Source organism: Leiobunum rupestre, chromosome 2 (genome assembly GCF_980474605.1).
Source record: "Leiobunum rupestre chromosome 2, qqLeiRupe1.1.hap1, whole genome shotgun sequence".
Lineage (NCBI taxonomy): Eukaryota > Metazoa > Arthropoda > Arachnida > Opiliones > Sclerosomatidae > Leiobunum > Leiobunum rupestre.
In genome coordinates this window covers 81,072,160-81,081,972 of record NC_143385.1, presented here as the reverse complement: position 1 = coordinate 81,081,972, position 9,813 = coordinate 81,072,160, and the positions used below count along the sequence as shown (strand labels likewise).

General features: G+C 41.4%; 8 non-coding genes across 8 annotated transcripts; all 8 read left to right on the top strand.

Moving 5' to 3' along the window:
* Positions 1–520: 520 nt before the first annotated feature.
* Positions 521–602, top strand: TRNAL-UAG (transfer RNA leucine (anticodon UAG)). Its single transcript has one exon. It is a non-coding gene; the product is annotated as a tRNA-Leu (tRNA).
* A 93-nt stretch (positions 603–695) lies between these two features.
* TRNAL-UAG (transfer RNA leucine (anticodon UAG)) lies at positions 696–777 on the top strand. The gene has a single exon. It is a non-coding gene; the product is annotated as a tRNA-Leu (tRNA).
* Positions 778–870: 93 nt separating this feature from the next.
* Positions 871–952, top strand: TRNAL-UAG (transfer RNA leucine (anticodon UAG)). Its single transcript has one exon. It is a non-coding gene; the product is annotated as a tRNA-Leu (tRNA).
* A 93-nt stretch (positions 953–1,045) lies between these two features.
* TRNAL-UAG (transfer RNA leucine (anticodon UAG)) lies at positions 1,046–1,127 on the top strand. The gene has a single exon. It is a non-coding gene; the product is annotated as a tRNA-Leu (tRNA).
* Positions 1,128–1,220: 93 nt separating this feature from the next.
* Positions 1,221–1,302, top strand: TRNAL-UAG (transfer RNA leucine (anticodon UAG)). Its single transcript has one exon. It is a non-coding gene; the product is annotated as a tRNA-Leu (tRNA).
* A 93-nt stretch (positions 1,303–1,395) lies between these two features.
* TRNAL-UAG (transfer RNA leucine (anticodon UAG)) lies at positions 1,396–1,477 on the top strand. Its single transcript has one exon. It is a non-coding gene; the product is annotated as a tRNA-Leu (tRNA).
* A 93-nt stretch (positions 1,478–1,570) lies between these two features.
* TRNAL-UAG (transfer RNA leucine (anticodon UAG)) lies at positions 1,571–1,652 on the top strand. The gene has a single exon. It is a non-coding gene; the product is annotated as a tRNA-Leu (tRNA).
* Positions 1,653–1,745: 93 nt separating this feature from the next.
* Positions 1,746–1,827, top strand: TRNAL-UAG (transfer RNA leucine (anticodon UAG)). The gene has a single exon. It is a non-coding gene; the product is annotated as a tRNA-Leu (tRNA).
* Positions 1,828–9,813: the final 7,986 nt, after the last annotated feature.

The window sequence follows — 9,813 nt, the reverse complement described above, 5'->3', positions numbered from 1 at the left end:
CAGTAATTGACGCCCTCTTTCGGTTATTTTACCTTCTACATACGGTTACGATACGGTTACGTAACCTCCGGTGGACCACAAGCTTTATTCCGATGGTCAATAGGAATATCAGCCAATATCATGCTTTAGCGCCATCTCTTATTATTTCTAGTAACTTTGCATTGGTCACGATTCTCACGAATGAGTACGTATAATACCAACTTCTAATGATGAGTAACGCTTACTCAAATTGTAAGTTTTACAAACCATTGTTTCGGCTTCAACTGACGTTCCCAGGTCCAAAGCTGAGTCCACACGGGTACTCGGCTATAAAAAAAACATAAACGTACCTCATTTATTGGTGTAGACAGTGTGGCCGAATTGTCTAAGGCGCTGGTTTTAGGCACCAGTCTCTTCGGGGGTGCGGGTTTGAATCCCGCCGCTGTCCTAATTCAATTTTGTTGAAGGTATGTTTTAAAGGCGTGGGAAATTTGTTTTACAGCATTTAGACGATATTTTGGGAAATATAAACCGAAACGAAGGCAGTGTGGCCAAGTGGTCTAAGGCGCTGGTTTTAGGCACCAGTCTCTTAGGGGGCGTGGGTTCGAATCCCGCCGCTGTCATATTTCAATTTTGTAGAAAGTTTGTTTTAAAGGCGTGGTCAATTTGTTTTACAGCATTTAGACGATATTTTGGGAAATATAAACCGAAACGAAGGCAGTGTGGCCAAGTGGTCTAAGGCGCTGGTTTTAGGCACCAGTCTCTTAGGGGGCGCGGGTTCGAATCCCGCCGCTGTCATATTTCAATTTTGTAGAAAGTTTGTTTTAAAGGCGTGGGAAATTTGTTTTACAGCATTTAGACGATATTTTGGGAAATATACATCGAAACGAAGGCAGTGTGACCGAGTGGTCTAAGGCGCTGGTTTTAGGCACCAGTCTCTTAGGGGGCGCGGGTTCGAATCCCGCCGCTGTCATATTTCAATTTTGTAGAAAGTTTGTTTTAAAGGCGTGGGAAATTTGTTTTACAGCATTTAGACGATATTTTGGGAAATATAAACCGAAACGAAGGCAGTGTGGCCGAGTGGTCTAAGGCGCTGGTTTTAGGCACCAGTCTCTTAGGGGGCGCGGGTTCGAATCCCGCCGCTGTCATATTTCAATTTTGTAGAAAGTTTGTTTTAAAGGCGTGGGAAATTTGTTTTACAGCATTTAGACGATATTTTGGGAAATATAAACCAAAATGAAGGCAGTGTGGCCGAGTGGTCTAAGGCGCTGGTTTTAGGCACCAGTCTCTTATGGGGCGCGGGTTGGAATCCCGCCGCTGTCATATTTCAATTTTGTAGAAAGTTTGTTTTAAAGGCGTGGGAAATTTGTTTTACAGCATTTAGACGATATTTTGGGAAATATAAACCGACACGAAGGCAGTGTGGCCGAGTGGTCTAAGGCGCTGGTTTTAGGCACCAGTCTCTTATGGGGCGCGGGTTGGAATCCCGCCGCTGTCATATTTCAATTTTGTAGAAAGTTTGTTTTAAAGGCGTGGGAAATTTGTTTTACAGCATTTAGACGATATTTTGGGAAATATAAACCGACACGAAGGCAGTGTGGCCGAGTGGTCTAAGGCGCTGGTTTTAGGCACCAGTCTCTTAGGGGGCGCGGGTTCCAATCCCGCCGCTGTCATATTTCAGTTTTGTAGAAAGTTTATTTTAAAGGCGTGGGAAATTTGTTTCACAGCATTTAGGCGATATTTTGGGAAATATAAACCGAAACGAAGGCAGTGTGGCCGAGTGGTCTAAGGCGCTGGTTTTAGGCACCAGTCTCTTATGGGGCGCGGGTTGGAATCCCGCCGCTGTCATATTTCAATTTTGTAGAAAGTTTGTTTTAAAGGCGTGGGAAATTTGTTTTACAGCATTTAGACGATATTTTGGGAAATATAAACCGACACGAAGGCAGTGTGGCCGAGTGGTCTAAGGCGCTGGTTTTAGGCACCAGTCTCTTAGGGCGCGTGGGTTCGAATCCCGTCGCTGTCATATTTCAATTTTGTAGAAAGTTTGTTTTAAAGGCGTGGGAAATTTGTTTTACAGCATTTAGACGATATTTTGGGAAATATAATCCGAAACGAAGGCAGTGTGGCCGAGTGGTCTAAGGCGCTGGTTGGATTCGCGTTTGGTTTTTTGGAGAGTGCGGTTCGTTTTTCTTTGCTCTCCTCGCGCGCTCGCTAAGCCTTAGTTCCTAACATTTTGTTTGCTAAATTTATAATTTACTAATCCGCGCAGTTTCTTTTTTCGGCTTCCTTGCCCTCCTGGGTTTTCGTCTGAAATCCAGGATGGATATTTTTAAACGCTTTTTAACCTGCGCTAACCAAGATATAACAGAAGATGATGTTATTACGGCGATCCACCTGGCTTTTGGGTTGGAGGCCATCTCGTCGGTGGTTCCAACTACAGGAGGTTTTTTTGTCACGTTTGTCTCTATCAAGGACGCCGAGGTTTGCGTTTTGCAGGGAATTTATATTAATGAAGAAGTCTATTGCCGTGTCGAATGTTGTTGTTAAGGTAGTGGTAGCCTAGTTCTTTTTTTGGTTTACCGGGATTTATTGCTGACGAGGCTTTGATGGAGAAATTGCGAAGTATGAGCTGTGAGCTAAAGGGAGAGATCGTATGGGCGAAGAATAAGAATAATATTTACACGGGAGTTAGACGTGTGAAGGTGGCGTTACCGGAAGGGGTTTCGTCACTTCCCTGTCGCATTAAACTTAAGGACATGATGGGGGTGGAGTTCTTTTACGAAGTCTAGCATGATCGCCAAGGCCGGGTCTGTAACGGGTGTTTGGCTTCCGATCACATATACAAGGACTGTCCTAAGTTTGTTTGTTTCGGTTGCGAGCAACAGGGCCACACCGTTCGTAATTGTCATCAGCGGGCTGGTAATGATAATTCCGCTGATAAGTCAGAGGGCGTTGCGCCACAGGATACGGCCGACGTGGGTGTTAGTAAACCGGATGCTGCGATAATAAATCGTTCTTCTAAATTTAAACAGAGCGGTAGGCCTAACAGCAAGCGTCATCATTCAACAGACGATGGTGACGTAATTTCGTTTCCGTATCGCCGAAAGAGTTCCTCTACTTTTAAGTCCTCCCGCCTGACCGGTAAGCTTGCCTCTACGCCCAATTTGCCTCCTGGTGACGACTCTGACCCCATGGGGTCTGGAGGGCAGCAGTCTGATGGAGTTTTGGAAGATCACAACATGGTATAATTAATATGGCGTAACGTTTTTTATCGCTAAATGTTAATGGATTGCGTGATAAGACGAAAATGGAACATGTAATAGCTTTTATAAAGGACTATGATCTCGTTTTTTTACAAGAAACAGACTGGCTCCCGGAACATGTAGCTATTTTTAAAACGTATTTTAGAGGTAAAGTTTTTATTGACCTGGATTTAAATAATGGAGGTTTTTGCGGTGTTGCAACTTTAATACGGCCAGGAATAGACGTCTTACCCCGCCGGGTGGTAGGTACATCAAAATACGGGGCGTTTTTTATTGACCTCATTGGAAATAGATGATACCTGTATCGACCATATTAATGTTTACGCTCCAAATGACGCAGCCACCCGATCGACCTTTTTTAAAGAAATCGCCGATATTTGTAGTACGCTTCATCGGCATTTTATTTTTGGCGATCTAAATGATGTCATGAACCCTTCAATGGACCGGCGCCCGGCAAATTTTCGCCGGGACCCGCTTTATTCGTTACCAACCATGTCTGGCGAACTTTCATTGGTCGATGTTTGGCGTCACTACCATCCTTCGCAATTTGAATATTCGCGGGCTGGATTTGTTTTTGGGCGATATTTATTCTCCCGAATAGACTACTTTTTCGATCGGCAGCCCGAACTAGCTCTTTTATCTCGTTGCACTTACATGGTTTCTCCTTTTTCTGATCATAAAGCCCTCATAGTGCAAATTGATCTGTCTGGTTCTCCGAGAGGGCCGGGAACTTGGGCTTTTAATTCCTCTTTGTTGGAGAATGATAACTTTCTCACTGGTTGTACTCGTATAGTGGAACGAAGCCAAACCTCACTTGACTACCGGGAAGATATTTTTCGGTGGTATGAAGATTTGAAAATATCTTTGCGTGATTACGCTATTTTTTACTCCAAACATTTGGCCTCGCATCGTCGCGCGCATAAAACCAAATTGTAAATAGAGATTAATGCTTACCTTGCTCGTCGGAATTTGTCAGTTGATGAAGAAACCAAACTTATTGCTTTGACGGAATCCCTTTCCCAAGTTACCGCCCATGAGTTCGTTGGTGCCGCAGTTCGTGCGAAAGCCCAGCACCTTTTAGCCGACGAAAAACCTACTGCTTTTTTTCTGCGCCTAGAAAATTTTCGGCAGAGGAAAAAAACGATTCAGTCGCTTACATTGTCCAGTGGCGAGATCACCCGCGACGGTACCACTATTCGTCAGAATATTTTTGAATACTATGCGAGGCTCTATGCTAAGGCAACGGTAGATCCCGTAGCTGGCGGGATTTTTTCTTCCTTGGTACAGGGAAGAGTATCAGAAGACAAACGGCGGAGCCTGGACAATACCATTGTCTGGTTGGAGATTGTTACGGCCTTAAAATCAATGAAGCGGGGGAAAAGCCCTGGCCGCGATGGCTTCACAGTCGAGTTTTGGTCATTTCTCTTGCCTTTAGTCGAGGAAGGTTTTCTTCGGGTTTTGGCCACGATGGCTCGGGATGGTGTACTGCCCGTACAATGACTGAGGGTCTGATTTTGCTTGTCCCCAAGTCTGGCGATCTCACTTTTTTGTCGTCTTGGCGTCCTATATCGCTGCTCAATGTAGACTTTAAAATACTCGCGAAGGTCTTTGCTAATAGGCTGGCACCTCTTTTGCCAGATATAATTTCTCCATGCCAGACGGGAGCGGTGAGAGCCCGGGACATATCGCAGACGCCTCGCTTCTTGCTGGATGCGTCTGACCTTTTATCGGCAACAAACGCACCAGGAGTTTTGTTAAACCTGGATTTGGAGAAGGCATTTGATCAAGTGGACTGGTCCTTTTTGTTTGAAGTGCTTCGCAGTATGGGCTTTGGTGCTTTTTTCCTCAAATGGATTCAAGCCTTTCTAGTCCACGCCAAATCTTGTGTCCGGGTCAATGGCTTTTTGACGGATTTTTTCCCCCTGCGCCGTTCAGTTCGCAAGGGTTGCCCGCTTAGTCCCCTCCTCTATATTCTTTCGACAGAACCACTTTTCGCTGCGCTGTTGCGCAATCCGGCTATTCCACGGCTCCCGATGTTTGGTACATTAAAAACAGGATAGAGAGTAGAGTACGCAGACGGCTCCACAGTCGGAATGAAACGTAAGCTCAGCTAGAATGCCCCAAAGTAAACCCAAGTTCGGACCTCGAAATAAAACTCGCAATGAAGATAAATAGAAAAACATAGTAACCCCAAAAGATGCAATTAGCACGCCGCGCCGCTTAATAGCCAGGTATCTGTAATTAACGCGATACGAACTCGTATGTCATCCGGTAAAGATAAATCGTCCACAAAGAGCCATCCAGCCAGACAACGCGTAGATTAACCGGAATCCCGTAGAACCGAAAAGTCTAAAAATAATCCGGAAAGGCGTAAACCGGAACCCCGTAGACCCGGATAGCCATAACTCTAGGGACGTTTAAAGCGAGCCTCGCCTTCGGGATATCGTAAAGAAGAATCCCCGATAAAATCCACCGACTACGAACTTTAAGTTGAACATTTCCATATTCCCTGCTCAACCGAGTTAAAAATCGAGCACAGCCTAAAAATTGAGTCTCTCCCCCTTTTAAAAAACCGTTGTTAAAGAAAGTCAAATCTTTTAAACCCCATTTTTGTTGACATATTTTCCGTTTCTCGTCCCCCGTTTTGAATGTTTGAGCATGCGCCCTTAAATCTCACCTCTTGTAATAAAACAAGTAAGAAAACCGCTCGAAGAAAACTCCTTCCCGAGTTCCCGTCATTTTTGTCGTATTCACCCCAGCTCTTAACCACGCTAGTCCGTAAATTATCGCCCCCGAAATTAAAAATTCTAAATATAAAAATTTTAATATGTCCCCGACTACAAAGGGAGCCGACCCAGATTTGTGTGAGTATTAAATATAAAAAATTGTAAATTATATTGTCAATAAAATTTGTTCCGTTCATCAATTAAACCACTGTTAAAGTTACTGTCGCAGTGCACGAAACCCATCTCCTTTCTCCCTTTCTTGTTGCCTAGCAATTCCGCTTCCTCGGAATGGCGAACGTAATAGTAACTCTTCACTAGATATGGGGAAACCAAATTTCCAAGCACTACTTTTATTTTAGTTGCATATGGCATGGACTAATTAACTAATTAATTAGTCCATGCATATGGTATGAATATATTCTAAGTTTCTGACTCTAATAACTGAACTATTTGGTGCAGTAGATACCGTGAATGAGAAATATAATTGTTTACAGACTTATTTATTTTCAACGATGAGCTCGCTACGACGTAATTCTTATCTCTTTTTTATTAATATTAATGAGAGTCAATATTAATTTCAATATTAATTAAACCACAATATTTTTGAAAATAGCGTGCTTCTAAAAATAACTATGAATATTTCTTTCAATAAATTAAGCCTCAGTTAGTTACATGCATTTGGTTTTTGATGATCAGATATTTGTAGTTTCGAGTATAATGCTATTATGAAATTTGCTGGAATTCGACTTTCAATTGTACTAATCATCTTAACTCGTCGATTTCTTGATGGAAGTAAAATTTTTTAAAATGCTTTCTTTAGTATTAACATATATTAAATTGTACTTTTTCCGTTTTAATAGGTTTTTTAATTATTAAAACGATAATACTAGACGTGATTTTGTAAATATTTAAATTTTTGAAATCAATTTTTGTAATTTAGTAGCAAGTAAGATATTATTGCATTTTGATTGATTGTCACTAAAACACATTTAATAACTAAAATAAAACAAATAAGTAACGAAATTACTAGATTTATGGTAAAGTATTAGCGATCCAATTTCTATTATCAAATATTTTCGCCAAGAAGACGAACATATAAAATAATTTAGAAAATTTAAAGTGGAGCCCTAAATGAAATGTCCAAATAACTAATGAACCAAAAGCGATAGAACAAGAATTAAGATTTAAAGTCAACTTGATTATTTCGGAAATATAATTGTATATTTTTAAGCCATATTTTATTAAAGTTACAGTCAATTGTTAAATTTAGAAAAGCTTAAAAAGAAAAGCGGCAAATTCATAAACTGGAAATTTTTACAATGCAAACCAATTTTAGCAAACTTCACCTTGTAACTGAGACCAACTAAAACCAGAATTTAAACAGAATTATTTTTGGGTATCACCTTAAATGCGTGTTAATTTTCGGAATCTAAAAATAATAAACTTTAAACGTTTAAGTCTGCCAAAAATATGGTTTTCTCTCCTCCAGACCCGAGTGTTTCAGAGGCCCTGCCCCCTCCCCAATCTCAAGTGTCTCTTCCGATGGCGTCACTATGGTCGGTCTCACCCTCTCGGCCATTGTTACTAGACTTTAAATGTATTTCGATGAGATTGTCGCCCCTAGCTTCTGAGACTGACACCCAGTACTGTTTCATCTTGGGACGCTACTGGCCCCTGTGCGTCACTGGATATTTCATCATAGCTCTCTGTCTGCTTTACTTCCGCAGTTGGATCCTTTGCGCGATGCTGCGGAATAGTTTCGGTATCACAGATTGAAGAAAGAATGACTAGATTAAACCTTTTACGTCGATAATAATTTTCAAATTCAGTAGCTCCACCCAGCGCCTGAGGGCGAAGTAATGAACGGATATTTCGCGGCAGTGGTGTAACCAGGGGTGCATAGGTGCTCTTAATACCTCAATGTTTTAAAGAAGATTTTTCAATGAAGCGTTGCGGAAAATAGTGGAATTTGCAACGGCAAAAATCATTTACTAAAAATAGTGTTAAGTTGAATCCCAACGATTTCACAAAGTGGACTGAAGACTTGAATAAGGGAGGATTATTGATTCTGAAACCAAAAGCCTTCACTTCTCGTGGAGATTAATTACGAAGCTAAAAAACTATTCAGGATAGCAAACTGTGAAGATAAAGCAGAATTTTTTTACGTAATGCATCAAATAACGAAACCCAAATAAAAATTTATTTGGATTGTGGGTTTCCAGTGGTGAACCAGTGACCATTTCATGACGCAAAATTTGTAAAGTGACAATGATCCGATTAAGAAAATAATTCACCGAAAAACTTAAAACCGAAATTCAGAAACTGTAGAAGAATTTACTGAAGGAAGCTTCCTCGCGTTTAAAGATTAAAGCAATAAAAGCTACCAGAAATGCCACCAAGATCCGAAGGATGAAACAAAGTTGCAAAAGTTTAGAAACCCTTGTTTACTAAAAATGTGAAAGTTCCTAAAATTACTTATCCTCGTTTTTATTTGTATTTATTGTAGATGGAATATCGTTTTGAGCGTCAAAATTTAATTCAATTTTTTTTAATAAATAAAACCTTATTAAATATAAAATTACCATTTTATTCTGAAAATTGCAGGGTTTATGGATTTAAATTTAGTGGAGATCAATGACAAAAGAAAAGAAGCAATAATTATAGATTGCCTATCCTGTGCAATATTCAAGTTTTTAGTTTTAAAACACAGTTTATAATCACAACTGGATGAAACATATTTGGATAAAGTTAAAAAAATATTTCGAAGAAAATAAGTATCAAATGCCATTCAACTTATCTCCTACGCAAAATTACAATAAAGTTATCTCTGAAATAGTAAACTTTAATTATGATGTTTAAAACTAAATACATTTTTATATATTATTTTAATTGGAAAATCATTTTATACAGAAAAAGATTAAAATTATGGGGAATAGAGTTTTCGCACAAGTTCGAGTAAATTACTTGACATAATAATGAACGTCAACTTCGTACACGCCGTCGTTAAAAGCGGTGAATTCAGTCAACAGTTCAGTGCCGGCCTCTAATTGCAAGGGGCTGGAACTCACATCCGCGTGCTTCAACTGGCAGAGAATGGCTTGCCGAGGAACGGCGGTGAATTCCTGGAGCAGAATTTGACAATCTTCACGAGGAATCTCGCGGAAGCAGCCGGTGTCAACGTTGAAAACCGTGACGTGGTTTCCGGTAACGTGTACAACGCGAGCGCGGAACCAAATTTCATCTTCCGGGCTCCAAGCGGCGCAAAAGGTGTTTGGACACAGCTGCTCCATTTCCAAGTCCATCGACTCCAACTCGCGACTGTAATAGTTTTCGAAAGAGAGTAAAGCGCTCTGGAAGGCGTTTGTCGGAATCTGGCAGTAAAAGTGAATTTGAGAAACCACCGTCGTAACGACCACTTTCAGTTTGGCGCCAACATCCACCGCGCTCTTCTCGACGAACGGCTTGGACACATTCGCGATGGTTTTCCACCAGACTGACGAATCGGTCAATCCGAAGATGTCCGACAAACGAACGGTGTAGAGGCCATCGCGACCCGAAGGACCGTCGACGATTTCGGAGAGGAACCGTTTGTAGAAGACCTCTTCCCGGAATTTATCGTCCAAACTCTCGACTCGCAATCCGCTCCGCCAATTGGATAGCGCCATTTTGATTCCTTGACGAGGAAGGAGCTGGAATTTGGGCGGCAAAGGTGCCACGTTCTCTCTGCGAACTAACTGAGTCTTTCCGTAATCTACCAACTTGACTTTGACTTTTCGCTCGAAGATGGTCAACACTTCCGCTCTGTACCAGAAGCCGTTGGTGTTCAGGTATACGGTGCACGGGCT